The following is a 21150-nucleotide window of genomic DNA, read 5'->3' on the forward strand; positions in this document are numbered from 1 at the left end:
GATTTCTCTGTAAAGTAGAAAGTAAAGTCATTGTGGAGACTGAGGAAAGAGAAAAAGTTATGTGGATTTTAAAGAGAGAGAGCAGAAGAGATAGCACTTTAGGCTGTACACTCCTTTATCCTTAAAATCCTAATAGCCCTTTAGTCACTTTAGGACAGTGAGAGAATACATGGACTGTGCACGACAAGAGTGTTGGTCTAGCAGCACCAAGAGCTCACCTGAGATCCAGGTCATGAATTTAACATGAAACCAGCTAGTGTGGTCGCAAAATACAATGCAGACGATGAGGTACAACCTAGTTAAAAATTCACACAGTCCATTAGCATTTTCTGAAGACAGGAGAATCTACAAAATCCTCTAGTACCAGATTAAATTGAAGGAGTGACGATGTTAGTGCCACCTCAGAAGATCGCACAAGGGCCAAATTAATCAAAGTGTTGTAGAGCTACAGAAACGACCGTTAAGCAGGCTGCCTAATCTGAGTAAAGACCAGGTTGTTTGGCTTGTTCCTCTGCCTGCTTAGGAAATCACCCTGGGAATTTGTCTTCATCTGAGCATTTATCATAGCATTGGCTTAGCTTATTTGTCCACAGGTGTGACAAATTTTCCATTTTTAAAAACATGCATTGTTAGCTCTCCTCACTAATAAGCTTTTCCTTTTCCCTCCTGATTGAGTCTTTGTACTTTTAGTTCTCTCTGAAAGGTCTGAACAGTGCTGTGCTTCAGCTAAAACTTCTGTAAAATGTGTATTTGGCACCTTCTGCAAACAAATCTCAAAACATCTTAAATCTGGCAACCAGCCAGCCAGCTGTGAAAGCTGCTAGTGGTGCCTCAGGAGCCATCACCAGAGTACCATTTATTCCTGATTTTATCCCAAAGATTTGTGCCAACATTTCCTATAATTAACAGGATTCTTCCACTTTATTGTGCCTATAATTGTAAATGTGGTTCAAATCAGTTTTCATGGGATGGATTGTTAAAGTCACTTTCTTACAGAGTTTCATTTTCTGCATAGAGCATGTTACAATCCTAGGACCCCAGGGCTGGCTCACTTTGCCTCTGCTGACCATTTCCAGTCTTAGAGGGCAGGACAGTTACCTAAGTTGACAGACATCTGACAAAGCAGAATTATTACATTATAGATCTAGTCCTTAAAATCTGCTGGGTCTTTCCCTAAGAGGAGGACATGTTTTGATACATTTTGATATTTCTTATAGTCCAAAAGGTTTTAAAAATTACAGTACATTCAGCTTTTAGCCTATTTCTGGCTGTTTTATAGAGGCAGCATGCACAACTTTCAGGGGATTTAAGAGGGAGGTTGTAGCTATATCAAGTGGATATTTAAATTTGGGTTTTGACTATTTGGTACACAGAAGAGAAAGCATTAAGATGGAAATTCTCTTTTGACAAAACTCTCATTTTACAATAAGCAAGAATGAGCTAACATTGATTTTTGCTGACATACAAATCATATTATTTATACTTGCAAATACATTTACCACTCCTGATGGCCTTCCTTCCTTTCAGTGGACCCAAAGTTCCGTTTGGCATTCTTTGTCTCTCACTGATGAGCTTCGTTATTGTGAAGTCTAGTGTTGGTGAAATCCTTGACATTGTACATCTGAAAGTATTAACTTCATCTTTGTTTTTGAAAGATGTTTTTGATGCATTGAATTCTAGATGGGGAATCTTTGAGTACTTTAAAGATGTTGCTCCAGTGTCTTCTGGTTTACATTGTTTCTGGTCAGAATTTTTATCATTATTTCTCTGTACGTAAAGCGTCTTTTCTCGTTGGCTGCATTTAAAGTTTTCTCTTTATCACTGCTTTTTACAGATTTATTATGATGTATTTTTACTGTGTTTTTCTTCCCTGATTTTTCGTGCTTGTGGTTTGTTGGATTATTGGATCCATGGATTTATAGTTTTCATTAAATTTGGAAAAAAAATTTGGCCATTAGTTTTGTAAATATTTTTTCCCATGTCTTCTGTTAATCTATTCTTCGAGGATTCCAGTTACTCATGTTAGGCTGTCTAAAGTTTTCCCATAGCCCACTGGTACTCTTTGTATTTGTTTTTCAGTCCCTTTGTTATTTGTTTTTCATTTTAGATAGTTTCTATTGCTGTTTCTTAGAGTTACTAACCTTTTCTGCTGCAGTGTCCAATCTTCCGCAGTATCCAGTTTTCTGTAAATCTGCCATCAATTTTCAGTTAATCTTCCATAACTGAAACCTTTTGCATTTCAGTTATTGTATTTTCATCACTAGAATTTCAACTGAATCTTCTTTATATTTCCTATGTCTCTACTTACCAATCTTGCCTCTACTTTCTTGAAAATACTTAATATAGTTATAGTAATTGTTTTCGTATGCCAACTTACTAATTTTATAGTAACTGTAATTTTTTGGTTTGTTTACATTGGTTGTTTTTTCCCACATATTGTAGATTATGTATCTCTTTATCTTTGCATACTTGTTAATTTTTTTTATTAAGAGTATGGTTGTTAACAACCTTGTGAAATTACAGTTGTACATTATTATTAATGTTATAGGTACACCACTTCACCCTTTCTGCCCTCCCCCCAAACCCCCTTTCCCCTGGTAGCAACTGATCAGTTCTCTTTGTCCATATGTTAACTTCCACCTATGAGTGGAGTCATACAGGGATTGTCTTTCTCTATCTGGTTTATTTAACTCAACATAATACCCTCAAGTTCCATCCATGTTGTGGTGAATGGGAAGACTTTGTCCTTTTTATGGCTGAGTAGTATTCCATTGTATATATATACACCATGTCTTCTTTATCCAATCATCAGTTGCTGGACACTTAGTTTGGTTCCATGTCTTGGCTATTGTGAATAATGCTGTGATGAACACAGGAGTGCATGGGACTTTTGGAATTGCTGATTTCAGGTTCTTAGGATACCCAGTAGTGGGATGGCTGGGTCACAAGGTATTTCTATTTTTAACTTTTTTTTTTAATTTTTTTTAAAAGATTTTATTCTTTCCTTTTTCTCCCCAAAGCCCCCCAGCACATAGTTGTATATTCTTTGTTGTGGGTCCTTCTAGTTGTGGCATGTGGGACGCTGCCTCAGCGTGGCTTGATGAGCAGTGCCATGTCCACGCCCAGGATTCGAACCAACGAAACACTGGGCCGCTTGCAGCGGAGCGCGTGAACTTAACCACTCGCCCACGGGGCCAGCCCCTCTATTTTTAACTTTTTGAGAAATCTCCATACTGTTTTCCATAGTGGCTGCACCAGTTTGCATTCCCACCAACAGTGTATGAGGGTTCCTTTTTCTCCACAGCCTCTCCAACATTTGTCACGCTTGGTGTTGGATATTTTTGCCATTCTAACAGACGTAAGGTGATATCTTAGTCTAGTTATGATTTGCATTTCGCTGGTGATTAGTGATGATGAGCAACTTTTCATGTGTCTATTGGCCATCCCTATTTCTTCTTTGGAGAAATGACTGTTCATGTCTCTTGCCCATTTTTTTATCGTGTTGTTTGATTTTTTTTTTTGTTGAACTGTGTGAGTTCTTTATATATTATGGAGATTAACCCTTTGTTGGATAAATAACCTGTAAATATTTTTTCCCAATTAGTGGGCTGTATTTTTGTTTCAATCCTGTTTTCCTTTCCTTGAAGAAGCTCTTTAGTCTGATAAAGTCCAATTTGTTTTTTCTTTCTATTGTTTCCCTCATCTGAGGGGTTATGGTGTCCAAAAAGATTCTTTTGAAACTGATGTCAAAGAGTGTACTGTCTATATTCTCTCCTAGAAGACTTATTGTTTCAGGCCTAATCCTTAGGTCTTTGATCCATTTTGAGTTTATTTTTGTGAATGGTGAAAAAGAATGGTAGATTTTCATTCTTTTCCATGTGGCTGTCCAGTTTTCCCAGCACCATTTGTGGAAGAGACTTTCTTTTCTCCATTGCAGGCCCTCAGCTCCTTTGTCAAACATTAGCTGTCCATAGATGTGTGGTTTTATTTCTGGGCTTTCAGTTCTGTTCCATTGATCTGTGCATCTGTTTTTGTACCAGTACCATGCTGTTTTGATTACTGTAGCTTTGTAGTATGCTTTGAAGTCAGGGATTGTGATGCCTCTAGCTTTGTTCTTCTTTCTCAGGATTGCTTTAACAATTCGGGGTCTTTTGTTTCCCCATATGAATTTTAGGATTGTTTGTTCAATTTCTGTAAAGAATGTCATTGGGATTCTGATTTGGATAGCATTGAATCTGTAGATTGCTTTAGGTAATATGGACATTTTAACTATGTTTATTCTTCCAGTCCATGTGCATGGAATGTTTTTCCATCTGTTTATGTCCTCATCGATTTCTTTTAAGAAAGTCTTCTAGTTTTCATTGTATAGATCTTTCACTTCCTTGGTTAAATTTATCCCAAGGTATTTTATTCTTCTTGTTGCAATTGTGAATGGGATTGCCTTCTTGAGTTCTTTTTCTGTTACTTCATTGTTAGCATATAGATATGCTACTGATTTATGTATGTTGATTTTATACCCTGCAAATTTGCTGTAGCTGTTGATTGTTTCTAACAGTTTTCCTATGGATTCTTTGGTGTTTTCTATATATAAGATCTTGTCTTCTGCAAAGAAAGAGAATTCTAATTCTTCCTTGCCTACTTGGATTCCTTACATTCCTTTTTCCTGCCTAATTGCTCTGGCCAACACCTCCAGTACTATGTTGAATACGAGTGGTGAAAGTGGGCAGCCTTGTCTTGTTCCTGTTCTCAGAGGGATGTGTTTCAGTTTTTTTCCGTTGAGTATGATGTTGGCTGTGGGTTTCTCATATACGGCCTTTATTATGTTGAGGTACTTTCCTTCTATACCTATTTTATTGAGGGTTATTATCACAAATGGATTTTGGATCTTGTCAAATACTCTCTCTGCATCTATTGAGATGATCATATGGTTTTTGTTTCTCATTTGGTTAATGTAGTGAATCATGTTCATTGACTTGTGGTTGTTGAACCATCCCTGTGTCCCTGGTATAAATCCCACTTGATCATGGTGTATAATCTTTTTGATACATTGCTGTATTAGGTTTGCCAAAATTTTGTTGAGGATTTTTGCATCTATGTTCATTGGTGATATTGGCCTGTAGTTTTCCTTCTTTGTGTTGTCCTTGTCAGGTTTGGGGATCAGGGTGATATTGGCTTCATAGAATGTCTTAGGGAGTGCTCCATCTTCCTCTATTTTCTGGAAAAGTTTGAGAAGGATAGGTATTAAACCTCCTTTGAATGTTTGGTAGAATTCTCCAGAGAAGCCGTCTGGTCCTGTACTCTTACTTTTGGGGAGGTTTTTGATTACTGTTTATATTTCTTCACTTGTGATTGGTCTATTCAGATTCTCTATTTCTTCCTGATTAAGTTTGGGGAGGTTTCAAGAGCCTAGGAATTTATCCATTTCTTCCAGGTTCTCCAGTTTGCTGGCATATACTTTTTCATAGTATTCTCTTATGATCCTTTGTATTTCTTCAGTGTCTGTTGTGGTTTCTACTCTCTCATTTCCAATTTTATTTATTTGAGACTTCTCTCTTTTTTTCTTAATGAGTCTGGCTAAGGGTTTATCGATTTTTTTAATTTTTTAGAAAAAAGAACTCTTTGTTTCATTGATCCTTTCTACTGTCTTTTATGTTTCAATATCGTTTATTTCTGCTCTAAGTTTTATTATTTCCCTCCCTCAACTGACTTTAGGATTTATTTGTTCTTCTTTTTCTTATTCTGTTACTTATTGTTTGAGGTTGTTTATGTAAGATTTTTCTTGCTTATTGAGGTGAGCCTGTATTGCAATGAATTTCCCTCTTAGGACTGCTTTTGCTGTGTCCCAAATAAGTTGGTATGGCATATGTTCATTTTCATTTGTCTCCAGATAATATTTGATTTCTTCTTTAATTTCTTCAATAATCCATTTTTTGTTCAGCAGCATGTTGTTTAGTCTCCACATTTATGCCCCTTTCCCAGTTTTCTTCTTGTAGTTGATTTCTAGTTTCATAGCATTATCATCCTAAAAGATGCTTGATATTATTTCAACCCTCTTGAATTTATTGATGCTTGCTTTGTTTCCCAAGATATGGTCTAACCTTGAGAATGTTCCATGTGCACTTGAGAAGACTGTGTAAACTGCTGTTTTTGGATGAAGTGTTCTATATATATCTGTTAAGTCCATCTGGTCTAATTTTAAATTTAATTCTATAATTTCCTTGTTGATTTTCTGTCTGGATGATATATCCTTTGGTGTTAATGGGGTGCCAAGGTCCCCTAGTATTATTGTATTGTTGTTGTTGTGTCCTTTTAGTTTTGTTAATAGTTGCTTTACAAATTTTGGTGCTCCTGTGTTGGGTACATATATATTTATGTGTTATGTCATCTTGGTGGAGTGTCCCTTTTATCATTATATGCTGACCCTCTTTGTCTTTCTTTATATGTTTTGGTTTGAAGTCTACTTTGTCTGATATAAGTATGGCAACACCTGCTTTCTTCTGTTCCTTATTAGCTTAGAGTATTGTCTTCTATTCCTTCACTCTGAGTCTGTGTTTTTCTTTGGGGCTGAGGTGTGTTTCCTGGAGGCAGCATATTGTTGGACCTTATTCTTTGATCCATCCTGCCACTCTGTGTCTTTTGATTGGAGAGTTCAATACATTTATATTTAGAGCGATTACTGAAACATGGGGGCCTACCACTGAGAATTTATCTCTTGTTTTCCGGTTCTTTTGCATTTCTTTTGTTTCTCGTCACATGATTTTTGGATATCTAATTCAGGTAGGCAAATTTCTGTATTGGCTTTCTTCTTATTTGTAATTTGTGTCTTTATTCTTGTTATTTGTTTAGTGGTTACCAGGTGGTTTATATAACACTTCTCATAGACGAGATAGTACTTTTTCTGATAGCCTCTTATTTCCTTAAATTAAAACATTTCATCCCTTCTCTCTTCCCCTTCTAAGCTTTTATTGTCAGATTTTTTTTTCTCTTCCTTCTTGTGTTGTGAGTTTGTGGGTAAAATGACAAGGTTATATTTTTTCTTGGTGTTTCCCTTCCTTTTATCTTTAATGTTTTATTTAACTTTTGCTAACCTGTTCTGATGGAGAAATTCTACTTTCCGTTATTGTCCTTCTACTTATCTCCTTTGCTCTGGATTTTGCAACCCCTTTCCTTTTTTTGATTTTTCAGGTATGAGGTTCTTCCTGAGCATTTCTTGAAGAGGAGGTCTTGTGGCAATGGACTCCCTTAACTTTCGTCTATCTGGGAAAGATTTTATTTCTCCATTGTATTTGAAGGATATTTTCACTGGGTAGAGTATTCTTGGCTGCGGATTTTTGTCTTCAGAGTTTGGAATATTTCATTCCATTCTCTTCTAACCTGTAAGGTATCTCCTGAGAAATCTGCTGAGGGCCTTATGGGTCTTCCTTTGTAGGTTATTTTCTTCTGCCTGGCTGCCCTTAGTATTTTCTCTTTGTCGTTGACTTTTGCTAGCTTCACTACTATATGCCTTGAGGTTGGTCTTCTTACATTGATAAATTTTGGAGATCTATTGGCCTCTGTCATATGAAGTTCCATATATCTTCCCAAGATTGGAAATTTCTCAGCCATTGTTCATTTAATCAGGCCTTCTGCCCCCTTCCCCTTCTCTTCTACCTCTGGTATACCTATAATCCTTATGTTGCATCTCCTAATTGAGTCAGATAATTCTTGGAGAGTTTCTTCATTTCTTTCTAGTCTTAGTTCTCTCTCCTCCTCTGTCTGCAGCATTTCTATATTCCTATCCTCCAAATTGCTAATTCTGTCCTATATATTATTAACCCTACTGTTCAGAGCGTCCAGATTTTTCTTAATCTCCTCCATTGTGTTCTTCATCTCCAGTATTTCTAATAGCTTCTTTATAGTATCAAGCTCTTTTGTGACATAGCTCCTGAACTCATTGAGTTGACTATCTGAATTCTCTTTTAACTCATTGAGTTTTTAAATAATGGCAGTTTTGAATTCATCATCATTTAGGTTATAGATTTCATTGTCTTTGGGATTGTTTTCTGGGTACTTGTCATTTTCCTTTTGTTCAGGAGATTTAATATATTTTTTCACACTTCTCGATGGTGTGGATTTGTGCCTCTGCATAGAGATAGAGTTTAGTTACTGTTTCCACTTGTTTCAACTGGTGTGGGTGGGGAGCATCTGTTTAGACTGCACTGACCAGGAACCCTGTCAGCTGTTACTGACTGGACCTGGGCCCCTCCTCATAGTCACAGTGGTCCTGTGGGGTCCCTCCTCAGTTGTGGGGGCAATCACAAGGGGGCCTCATTCTGCTGGTGCCTACTGTTGCAGACCACCTACACACAGTCCCTCCTTGGGGTCTGCAGGAGTGTTATGGGCTTTCCCAGCAGCTGTCAGCAAGGTCACCTATAATCACAGCTCTGTCACTATCAGAGTCCACAAGATCTCACCTGTCCACTATGTATCCCAGCAGAGCTATAGGTATCTTCTGCAGTCTGGGGTTAGCTCACCTAGCTGTGCTACTTTTTCCCCAGGGCCTTGAAGCCTTGTGATTGCCAGTCAGGGCCTCTCCACTACTTCTGTGCAGAGGCTTTTGCTGATGCTGCTGTGGGAACCTGGAGTTCCCCCCTGTGCTATGGAGCCTGGCCACTTGAGCTCCAACTAGCCCAAGACCACTCCCATGGAATCTCTGGGAGCCACTTGCCCCATCTGGGACACAGCCAGATTCTGTGAGTCTGGTGGCAGCTGGCAGGCTGCCCTGCCCGGGATCCTGCTCTTCAGGAGCCTCTGGGGGCTTTGATGATGGGTGGGGCCTTTCTGCTAATGGCAAGTAGAGGCTGTCCCTGCTGCCAGTGTGGGACACTGGAGTTTCCCCCTGGCCTGTGGAGCTGGGCTGTTGGAGCTCCACCCAGCCCCTGACCATGCCCATGGCAACTCTGAGTGCCTCTTGCACCATCTGAGGCACAGCCAGAGTCCTGAGTCTGGCAGCGACTGGCGGGCTGCTGCCTTGCTGGGAATTCTGCTGTTTGTGAGCTTCCTGGCATTCTGAATGCTGGGCATAGCCTCTCTGCTAAAGGCGAGCAGAGGCTTTCCCTGCCAGCAGTGTTGGACCCTGGAGTTCCCCCCTGGGCCACGGAGCCAGACCCTGGAGCTCCACCCAGCCCCCAAGCACACCCAGGGGATCTCTGGATGCCTCTTGCACTGTCTGGGGCACAGCTGGCATCTGTGGGCCTGGCAGCGGCTGGTGGGCTGCTGCCTTGTCAGGAATTCTGCTCTTTGGGAGCTTCCCAGTGTTCTGAATTCTGGGTGGGGCCTCTGCTAATGGCGAGCAAATGCTTTCCCTGCTGGTGGTGCGGGACCCTGGAGTTTCCCCTTGCCTTAGGTGTAATTGTAGGGGGCTTAGGTAGGGCTGTAGTCACCTGTTTCTACCGTTTCTCCACCAGTGCATGCATACCCCTGCCCTTGGTGTGTGACGATGCTATGGGGGAGTACACTGGAGGAGAGCATCTTGCAGGTACTAGGCTGTCTGGGGGTTGACGGTCAGAGAGTTTTCACCTATCTCCACCTCCTCCCAGGGGAAGTCTGTCCGCCTTCCAATGTATAGCAGCACGGGTCTCTCAGGCATCTTGAGATGCTATTTGGATATCCTTTATTAACCAATTAATGTCCAATTACTTGTAGATTTGATGGGGGAGAGGCAAAGAAGACTACTCACTCTGCCATCTTGGTCCTGCCCTCCATACTTGGTAATTTTTGTTTGGATGATAAACATTATGAATTATACCTTTGTTCCTGGATATTTTGCATTCATATAATTATTCTTGAACTTTGTTAAGTGAGACTAGAGCAATATTTAGTTTATGGTAAGTTTATGGTTAACTTTTCTTCACTACTGAGGTAATGCATTTCTGAATAATCTAGTTGGTGTCCTGTGAATTGTGAGATTTTTTATTCCAATGGGTGAGAGACCCAAACTATTCCAGGTCCTATGTGAGTCACAGCCTTGCTTCCTCTAATGTCACTAATCCTACTTGATATGTTAAAGATGCTCAACATTTTAAAAATCTCAACTCTCCACAAGTTGAGCTATACATTAAAGAATTCCCAAGTAAAATTACTAATAAGACACTTTTTAATTAGAAAAATTTTTTCACATTGAAAAATAAATATAAAAAACATGGGAAGGCAAATTTGAACAAAAATATGGGAGAAAAGTGTTCCCTGATATTAAAATATGACACTCAGCTACAATACTTACAAAATTGTGGTATTAGCCATAGAATAAACATAGTGAAAATGAACACAAAACTTGAAGTAGAACATAATGTGTATGACATTTTGGAATAAAGTTAAGGTGGGGTCTCAAGTTACTGGAAAAAATAAATCATTCAAAAAGTTGGTGGGGAACCATAGAGCTATCTGGAAAAATATTCATTATAATATGGTAAATATATATAGACAAAAATTGAAATCGAAAATATCTGTCAATGTAGTTCGCGAAGTTATGAAAAAATTGTTTCACAACTTTGTCTTTTCTAATAATGATGCAAGCACAGTTTGAATTGAGAGAGGGTTTTATAACAAAATTCAGCAGATGGAAAAATTAAGGACTGAGGATAAATGAGAGGGAAAAAAGAAAGTAAAAGTGGTGATTTTCTTGAAATTATAGCAAGGATGAGGACATGTGCTTTATAATTTGGGACTCTCTTCTGGTCATATGAGTATTTGAGGAAAGACATGAATGATTGAGAAAGTCCAGCATCATGTTCTCAGAAGATCATAGGTTCCTATGATCCAATATGTTTATGTTTGAAAATTTAACTGTTCGGTGATTCCTTTTATGTCCAAGGGTTATCAAAACCCTAGGACTTTTGCCCCATCTAGGATGGTGCAGGGCTGTGATTGGGGAAGCAGGCCTGTATGGCAGCTGCTGCTCTGGGATGGGGCTCCAATAAGTTTATTGGGTTCAGGAGGCAGAGAAAGATTTCAGTTGGGAAGTTCTGAGAATCTGAACCTCTATGTATGTTTTACATGTTGACATTCTATAATCAAGTAGAGGTGTATATATTTATTTTTGAAAGAGTACAATGCTCCAATATTAGCAATGGTCATAACAGTTGTAGCATTAAATAGCTCAAAGACAATTAAGAGATTTCAAATAATTAAATAGGAAAACAGATTGACAGTTAATGTAAATATTAAAAGAATATGTTGGCTACATACAATTTTGGGAAGAATGCTGTAGCCTGTTCTAGCTAAGAAATATTTCCAAATATTTTTTAAAAAATTAAATCAAGGAGATTAATAATAGCTAGAATATCTCAAAATTTTAATCTTCATAACAAAGTTTGATTTTCAGCATTTATAACACTAGCAAAAATTACTTTTAAGAACTTTATTTTATTCTATAATATTTAATTCATTTAGGTCAGGGATCTTTCAAGAAAAAGCACTCTGGAAATTCTTCACACTAGATAATGATAAATTAAAAAAAAGAAATAGAGTGTCCAGTGTGCCATCTCAAAATCTCAGCAAGAGTAAAATTCCCAAAATGTACAACAGCATATTTACAACAAAAAATCAGACATAATAAATAATACAAAGAGTAAAAATAAAAAGATCTTAGAAAAAATGTTAGCTCAGGTCATTGGCCAAGCTTACACCCAGGCAGCCAGTTGGTTTTGACAACGTGGATGGGAGCAGAAATGGTCATTTGAAGTTTGAATGTATTTTTTTTCCATTCCAAGAACCTATGTGCCCTGAGGTTAGAATTTGTTAACACCAATACCAAAGATGACCAAAAGCAAACAAATGATGAGTATAAATTCCACCAAAGTGCACTCCAATCTGAGAGCACATTTCATTATGTATTCTTCGGACTAATGTGGGGAGTTCTGATGCAATGTTCTCACCGGCTTAGGTCCCCACACGATGTGCCCCACAGAGATGATACCAGATATCACCATGATGAGTTAATTTTACTAAAGACCACTGATATCACAGAGACCTCACTACATACTCAGGTGTGCTAGCATCCTTCTCTGATGCCACACAGTAAGGAGAGAAATCTTGGCAATTGATAGTTCTCAGTCTTATTCCAGTATCTGGGAGCCATAGGTTAATTTCTGTTGTAGTATGCCCTTCTGAGGTGCATACTCAAGAGAGCATTTTGGAAATCTTTGTGGGTACAAGAAGAGGTACCTACAGCATGCACCATTCCCATGGATTTCAAGAAGAGTTTATTTTCCTTCCCTCCAAAGACTCTGCATTTTTAACTTGACTCAGTGTCCTGTTTCTTAACTTTTATTTCTCCTCTTCCTCTTTTTTCTGTCCTATCCTGGAAAATTTCTTCAACACCTCAATGGAGGAATTTCCAAGTCTCTTTCCAATAGTCAAAGTAAAAATATTTTCAAAAAATAAATTTTATATAGTTATCAATTTAAATACTGCAGAATTAAATATCACAATTTAAATATTTCAGAAGTGTTCAAGCCTTATCAGATAATTTTATTAATTTGAAGCAAGAAGAAAAAAATAGGATTCCATTCTTTATCAGTGAGATGTTAGATTAAGAATAATAAAGGAAGAAAAAATTTGTGCAATTTTATTTTTCTTTGTGATCCTATTTGCTGGTTGAGATGTGATTTACTGTCAGTTGCAGCTGTGGTTATCATGTCTATGTTCACATTTTGGAAAAGTGCTTAATATTATAATTATTAATATTGTAAGAATGTCACTCTGCTTAATGTTTAATGTCCAAAAGAAAATAAAAATGAAAAATAAAACAAATAAGGAGATATTGTCTCCAAGCCATATATAGAATGTTCACCAATATTTGAGAGTAAATATTCACATATTGAAAATGAATATGCATATCATGACTAGTTTGTAATAGTACCATCCTGCCTGGTGGTAACCCATCAGTCATATCTCTAAAGGGCAGAGATGTCAGAAATGACACTTATGTAGGCTGTTAGCTCTTCAGTCTTTCAAATTCTGAAGTCTAACTGATGAATGATTTGGGCTGAATACCAAGGCTGAAGCTGACCTTCAGAGCATCCTTATTTACAAGTATTCTGCAAGATACTCAAATTTGAGAAATGGTGTACACAGTAAAAAAGGTACACTTAGGTACCATGTATATAAACAATGGAAATTTAGTTCTAAGAGACACACAAGTCTTGAATGTGAAATTGATGCTGTGCCCATGTTCTGAATGATGAGAGTAGGGAGAAGAATGATCTCAGGAAGAGGTTCTGTGTAAAGGCAGAGAGTTGTCATGAACTTGTGGATTGGAGATAAAGGAAAGAGGCCTGTCACACTTCTTTAATGGGCAGGGCACTGGAGACAGAGACACCTTTCAAGGTGGCTGTTGTAATATCTTCAGAGGATCTTTTATTATGTTGTGGACATTGGGACCTGCTAGTAAGAGCCATTTTCAGTAGCTCAGTAGTAGGATTCAGTTCTGAAGCCTCTTGAAAAGAAACTGTTGCTAGAAGAAGTTATCACTGGGGAGTTGATAAACAACAGTGCCTATTAGTGTGGAAGTGATTTTGACACCAAGCACTCTGAGTAATTAAAGCATTGCATCAGTCTTGGAGACCAAGAGTCCACGGTGGCAGGAGATATTTACCACAATTGGCATGTACCTCAAGGAATACACTTTGTCCTTCCCTCCTTCATGAGCCAAAGGCAAGTACTGTGATTCCAAGGAATCTCTATAAGTAAGGCTAATCTGAAGACTACTTCATTGTCATTGCCTCAATATAGCTTATGACCTCCAAAAATTACACTTTGGAGAAACACTTGGGATATGTCTATAAAAGTCTATACATTAGCTAATAAATCATATTGGATTTTTTTATTAATCACTTTTTATTTTTCAGAGCAGTTTTAGGTTCACAGCAAAATTGAGAGGAAGATACAGAGATTTCCCATATACCCCCTGCCCCAACACTTGCATAACCTCCCCTATTATCAACATCCCCCACCAGTGTGATACACTTGTTACAACTGATGAACTTACGTTGACACACCATATGCACCCAAGCTCCCTAGTTTGCTTTAGGGTTCTCTCTTGGTGTACGTTCTATGTTTTTGGACAAATGTATAATGTCAGGTATCCATCCTTACAGTATCATGCAGAGTTTCACTGCCCTAAAAATCTTTTGTGCCTCACGCATTCATCTTCCCCCATCTCTTCATATTGGGTTTTTAAATTATGAAATCAGATGAAGATAAATCTATCTTTAATTAGGCCATCTTCTTAAATTCTTTGCTTTTAAGAGATTCCCTATAGGCTAAATTATCTGCAGACAAAATATGCCATTAGAAGGAACTGGGTCCACTTGGAACACAAGGTTCTGAAAGTTCATCTATTTTTGGAACTCTTTAACAAATCAATAAGGGAACAAACATGATAACATGGCATTATCATTTTCCAAACAGAAGATCTTATTCTACTTGGCTCGATTTTTGAGCCCAGGCTATATTCTATGGAACAAAGAATTTTATAATGTCATGCAATACTCTTAACTCCTTCATTGCCATGCCACTCTTGACCCCTGCAACTTATCTTCAATTAATGTAGGTATGTAGGAGTAGATGGAAATCTTTTTATAAATATGCTTCTCATTAATATAAGCATAATCATAAACCTCATATCTAACTTTCTAGATCACATATCTTAATGATAATTGATAAACAAAGGTACGTCTTCCTGCCTCAAAGAAACTCTCTTCCTTTCACAGGACGTGAGTTTATTTTAGCGTACAAAAATTTTATTCCTAGTGTGACACAGGCAAAGTGGCTGAGAATTGACATTTTAAAATTTATGCTAAAAAATATAATCCCAGGCTGTTTTGTGTATTACAAATTTATTCGTATTCTTAATTAACACAGTAACAGTACAGAACATTCATGTACTTAATCCTTCACTCATCATGTATAGTTTTTTGATCTGTTTGTAAATATTCCAGTCCTCTCCTTTTTTGGTTTAGACTGCAATTCCTGGACTCCTTGTGGAAATATATTACATTATCTTGTAAAGTTGAATATTGCCACATCCTGCAACATATCAATTACATTTCTAGAGGACATGTTTAAAAATGTTCCTAATTACTATTCATAGTAATGAAATATTAATTGAGAGGATAATGGATGAAAAAATTTTGAAATTATCATGCAATAGAGTGTGTATAGAAGTGAAAATGAATCTACAACTATATTCAATAACTGATATACAAATTAGTAGACTTAATGTGGATGAAAAAATAAAAACAACTCTTAGAAGTCTGCAGATAGTATGCTAAGTTCAGAACCAGGAAAAAACTAAAAAAATACATATGTGATAAAGATATTCTGTTTTTAGGAAGCAAGATAATTGTACAATTAAAAAATCAGGATATTGGCTATCTTTAGGGTGAGGCAGGGTGCAGGATATGGAAAAGGTTAAAAATTGATTTAATTATTGGTAATGGTAGGTAGAGACCAACTTGGGATAGTAGTAAGCTTACAAATATTCATTATATTATTTAAATAAATGTAAAAGGCAATAATATAAAATGAATCAAATCAAAGACCATAAAAAAGTTTGGAAATGGGTGAATTCTACAATTGGAATTCTATTATGAGAATTGCCTTCTTCTGCTTGTCTGTTGCCTCTGCTTCTTTTTGTGTTGGTTCCATTTTCAATCAGGCTTTCTACACTCATGGTAAGATTATGAGGTGTTCCACATCTGTACTCTCAGAAACTCTATTAGAAAAAAAAAAAAGACTTTTCTCAATAGTTCAAGAAAAGTACTGAGATTGCATGTTATTTGCTAATAGATACATGACCCCATCATTACAACCTGGGGAAATGCTTTCTGATTGGCCACACAGGAATGATACCCATCTTTGGCAGATAGCACTGCTCATACCTTATGTAATGAAAAGACAGAAATTGTGGTTTCTCAGAAGAAACTCAAGTTTCAGTTACTCCAAGAAGGAAAACGGACTTGGGTCCAGCAAAAACAATCAATTCAGGGCCTATGAGCTAATTTTTTATAACTCATCTTTAGCATCCTTATGATGAAGGCAGGATAAATCTACAGAAGTATTTAGATATTTTTATAGCAAAACAAATATACACCAAAGGTTTAATACATCCTTCTTTGGGGACTATATTCCACAGCACAGCATGAGAAATATCATACTCTATTATAAGAACAACCTGACATTTCCAGTGTCCCAGTTGATGTCTCCCAGGGCTGTTGATTCTAAATGCTGTTGAGGCACACAAATGAAAGGATTCCTAAAGGAGTATTTGTTGTGTCCCAAGACCTGACCTCACATCTACCTCTGTCCTAAATTAGTGGTTTTACTGTAGTTCAGAAGGAATCTCAACCTATTTCTTTAACCATTACATAGGTAATTTTTCAGAAAAGATAATTACAAATTGTTTCTCAAATTATTTTCAATTAGGCTTGAATTGTTTTAATAATTCATTCACCTAGTAAACAATTGATAATCTGAAGCACAATGTGAACTGTTGTTTATAAATGTTTACTATTGTAGATATGCTGGAGAACAAGATAGTCATGAACCCTACCCTCGATGACTGTCTACAATTTCCAGAACTGAATAAGAGTTTGAAGAATAAAATAGGATTTTTTTCCTGGTTTCTTTTCTTTATGCAATATTTTCCTATTTTTAATTTCTCAATGATTGATCATTTCAATCAGGACATTCATGTATCTGAGTTTTAGACACTGGTACTCATGTGGCCTTCTTATGCAGAAGATTCACTCACTTCTTCCTGACAGTCTAATCCTTTGGATTTCAAATCACTGTGCTTTCATGATTTACTCATGATCCTTTAAGCATGCTTCTTAAGGGTCTTCAAAAATTCTTTTAAATGTTCATGAAACTCTACATTTTGCCGTTTGCTCACTTCTCCAAACTACCTGTTTTCTTTGGGTGACCCTCACCCAATCTCATGATTTACACTATCATTTACCAGTATGATTTCCCAATCTAGTTCTACAGCCCTAACTTGAGATTCACAATTTAAAAAAAGCCAACTGTCTACTGAACATTTTCCCTTGTATATCCTATGACCACCTGACCCTGTCATCATTGCCCTATTATTCTAAACTCCCCAACCTGAGATACCACTGCTAGCCATTAGAAACTTTTTTCATCATCATCACCATCTAGTACTACCTGGTTTTCAATTTGGGCTAGTGTCACGAAAATGTGTGGAAAGAAGACAAACCATGGAAAAAGAGAGTGACTAGATCTCCATATTGAACTTATTAAATATGCAATTGGGCAAGCTGCTTAACTTCTGTGAGCTTTAGTTTTCTTTTAGATGAAATGTCATTGTTAACCCCTACCTCATTGAATAGTTATGTAAATGAAATGATATAACTTATGTAGGGTGATAAATAGAGTCTAGTATACAAAATGTATTCAATAAATATTTGGTGAAGTAACAAGTAAAGTGTATTCCAAAATGTCTGTTTACTAACATTAATTAGCAAAATAAATAGAAATGAATTCAAAAAAATATGAGATAGCTATTCAATGCTCAGTATGTGTGTTAATTCTCAGCATAAATTTGTGGTTCCTTCATGAAGGATGGCTATAGCACACAGAATAGAACTTCTCATTGCAGGACACCATACTGCCTTCCCTGGACTGTACTTGCAAATAAATTATGAGAGCCAGGAAAGCATCTTTCCTAATGCACAGAGGGGTAATTTAGGGAACTAGGTGAGATCAGAGTAGTTTCCTGCTGATCTACTTCCTCTTCCACCAAAGACACTGTTTTTTCTTCTTCCTCTTCTCTATCACCCTCTCTGCCATCCATTTATGTTTTCCTCTTCTTCCCCTGATATCTTTGTTCAGCCTAACCCACATAATACCTCTAAACCCTTGTTTGTATTTAGATACCGAGTATGAGGAAGGTTCACTTTTCTTTTTTGAGCTAAATAGACAAATCAAAAGTTAAATTTAATACAGCATTTGGGATGCTTCTGATTAGAAAAGAAAAGGAAACTTTAGCACATACTACTCTCTAGGATGCTTATATTTTACATCATTATGTCAAAATATTCCCTCAGGAATTAAGATGGGGACTTTTTCTCCCAGTATTCTGTGGGATGGCTGCTTTCAAAAAGGGATGGAAAGACTTGACACTATATAGAGTGTTCTAACAGGTAAGTGACAAGTTATTTACATCTTTTTACCCAGAAAGGCATCATTACAGAATAATTCAAATAGTTTTTAAATATGTTTTATGTGTGTCTATATTGCTCCCACTTCCCCTGATAAAGGAACAGATAAAAGAATAATGTTTTTAAAAAGTTTACTCTTAATATAGTAAATAAATAGAACCAAATATAAGCTTTAGCATAAGAAGTTCTTTTGAGCTCAACAAATATGTTATGAGCACAAAATATGTGAAAAGCTGTGAGCTTTAGTTTTCTTTTAGATGAAATGTCATTGTTAACCCCTACCTCATTGAATAGTTATGTAAATGAAATGATATAACTTATGTAGGGTGATAAATAGAGTCTAGTATACAAAATGTATTCAATAAATATTTGGTGAAGTAACAAGTAAAGTGTATTCCAAAATGTCTGTTGTGTGTGGATACAAGGAGGAATTCCATGCCCTAAGGTTTACTACAGATTCTTGAGATGGCAGAGTAAAAAAGTTCACAAAAGCTTTTCATGTAAGGTAGCTAAGCAAGATAAGTCCTCACTATGGGCATTAAAAGTTAGAAAAGATTATGCCTGATTAGAGCTTAGAGAAAAAGTTAATAGAGGTAGTGACATTCACATAGCTTCTGCAGAATGTCATCTCCAAGTGACAGCTTTAAATATAATGTTGTTTGTTACAGTATAGAATTACTAATCTCTGCGTGTTTCTAAAATGATATCATAAGAATAGAATTTGCACTTTACATGCATCTCATATTTAGTTTGAAAAACTGAATAACCACTACTCATGAAAAATTCAGAAATGACAATGTGCAGGTTAAAAACTATGTAATGAAGAAGAAAGGTAATGTCCCACATGTGTGGGAGGGGAGATTTTTATCATTCTTTAATTTGGGCTTTTGAGGGATAAAGAATCTTGGGTCAACCTGTTAACCTTCCCGCAGAAAATGGTAAATTTTGTGTGTATGTAAAATGAGATTCTCCCAAAGATAGAATTCTAGTGTAACCAAATCAGGGAGGGTTGAGTAGTTTAAGAGAAAGTTGATAAGGAGAGTAAAGATTCTTACTGTGGCCACTGCAATAAAACAGATAGGATAGGTTAGAAAGATCCACCTAACACTCTATTCCACCCTCATCTATTTTCCACCTTTATCTCTCTGCTTTTCTTTCAGCTCTTTTCTGTTACCTCCCCATCCAACACATTGTTTGTTTATTATTGTTTTGACAAATTTAGCCATGCTAAGGTTGGCTAAACTTGTTTCAGGTAAGTACAATAGTTATTAAGTTGTGCTATTTTATTAGTGTTGTCTTCAGATCATTGTTACCCATTTTTTGTGTCAGATTCCTTTGAGAACCTGATGAAAGGTGTTAACACACCTCTGGAAAAAATCTACATATGATCACCCACAAAGACCTGAACAAAAACATAACCAATATTAGGAGGATATGAAAAATGTCAAGGCTCTCCTTGTATTCTTTAAGGGCCAAGGATTCATGATAAAAAATAGTTAAATGCTTAGATGATCATTTTTATGGGTGTCAGGGTCTCAAATCTTGCATGGCCATGTGGTGCTGTTCAGACTACACCATCTTCTACTCCAGATTGTGGAGATGATTTATTAAGTTATTTAAAATTCATCTCAGTTTTTTTTCTGAATTTATAGTTGGGACTATGTTTGTCTACCATGCATAATTGAAGGCCACAGAGGATTAATGATGTGGATGTATTTTGTAACCAGAATAGTACTAAACCAATCAGATAAATATATTAAGAAGTAATTGAGAAGGTTCAATTTAAAAACATTTACTCAGCACCTACATTGTACAAGGCATTGAGTTTTGAACTGTGGAGAATAAAATCTGAGAATACATAATTTTCAAAGATTTTTATTCAAAAAGGAAGCTAAAGAGAGAGCACATATAAGTGAATTGAAATAATATTATGTAATATTATAAGAAAAGCTGTCAAAGAAGCCCTTAGGGAACAGGAGAGAGAATTTCTTTCATCATAAAGCAGGCACTGAAGGCCACCAGAGAAGATTTCTTAGCAGTTGGGTCCTAGAGTTTTGGGACAGTTGAAGTAGTTAGAAATGAAGTGACATTCTAAGAAGGAAGGAGACTATTGATTGAACTGCTGACTAAATATTTATGAGAACTCATAACTATAAATAAGTTAATGAATATAGATGTATTTATAATTCTTAAGTTATCTTAAACAATATATGTCCAGATGTATAAATAAACTTGTTCCTCCGGCCAGCCCCATGACCAAGTGGTTAAAGTTCCACGTACTCCACTTCAGTGGCCCAGGTTTGTCAGTTTGGATCATGGATGTGGACCTATTCTACTCATCATCCATGCTGTGGAAGCATTGCATATACAAAAATAGAGGAACACTGGCACACATGTTAGCTCAAGGTCAATCTTCCTCAAACGAAAAAATATATCTCTAACATTGGCAACTGATGTTAGCTCAGGGTACATATTACTTAGCAAACCAGTAAAATAAAATAAACTTGATCTGGAAATGAACATTCTAATGGGGTTGATAGCACAAATCAACAGTCGTACACTCAAAGGAGTGGCCACAATTATGGGACTTAATTTCAAGTACAAATATTTCAGGATGGATCACACTTTCAAATTAAGAAGGAAAGAATGAGCTTATTGTTTTGATTAAGATACTAAGGATCAGTTTCCTCATAGTTGAAGATCTTTGTCAAAAGTTTCATAGTGCAAACAGAGCTTTTTAAAAATCTGGTATCCTAATATAAATTACTTCATCAGACACTTTCCTGAGAGCAGTGTTTGATTTGGAGGAATATAAGGTATATTTCAAGTGGGCTCAGGAGAAGAAAGCTTACCAAGCAAGAGGAAAAGATGTACAAGGGAAATTTGCATCTGTTTACTCTATCATAGTCTGTGCTTTGGCCACTTA

This window comes from Equus caballus, chromosome 6 (assembly GCF_041296265.1).
Source record: "Equus caballus isolate H_3958 breed thoroughbred chromosome 6, TB-T2T, whole genome shotgun sequence".
Classification (NCBI taxonomy): Eukaryota; Metazoa; Chordata; class Mammalia; order Perissodactyla; family Equidae; genus Equus; species Equus caballus.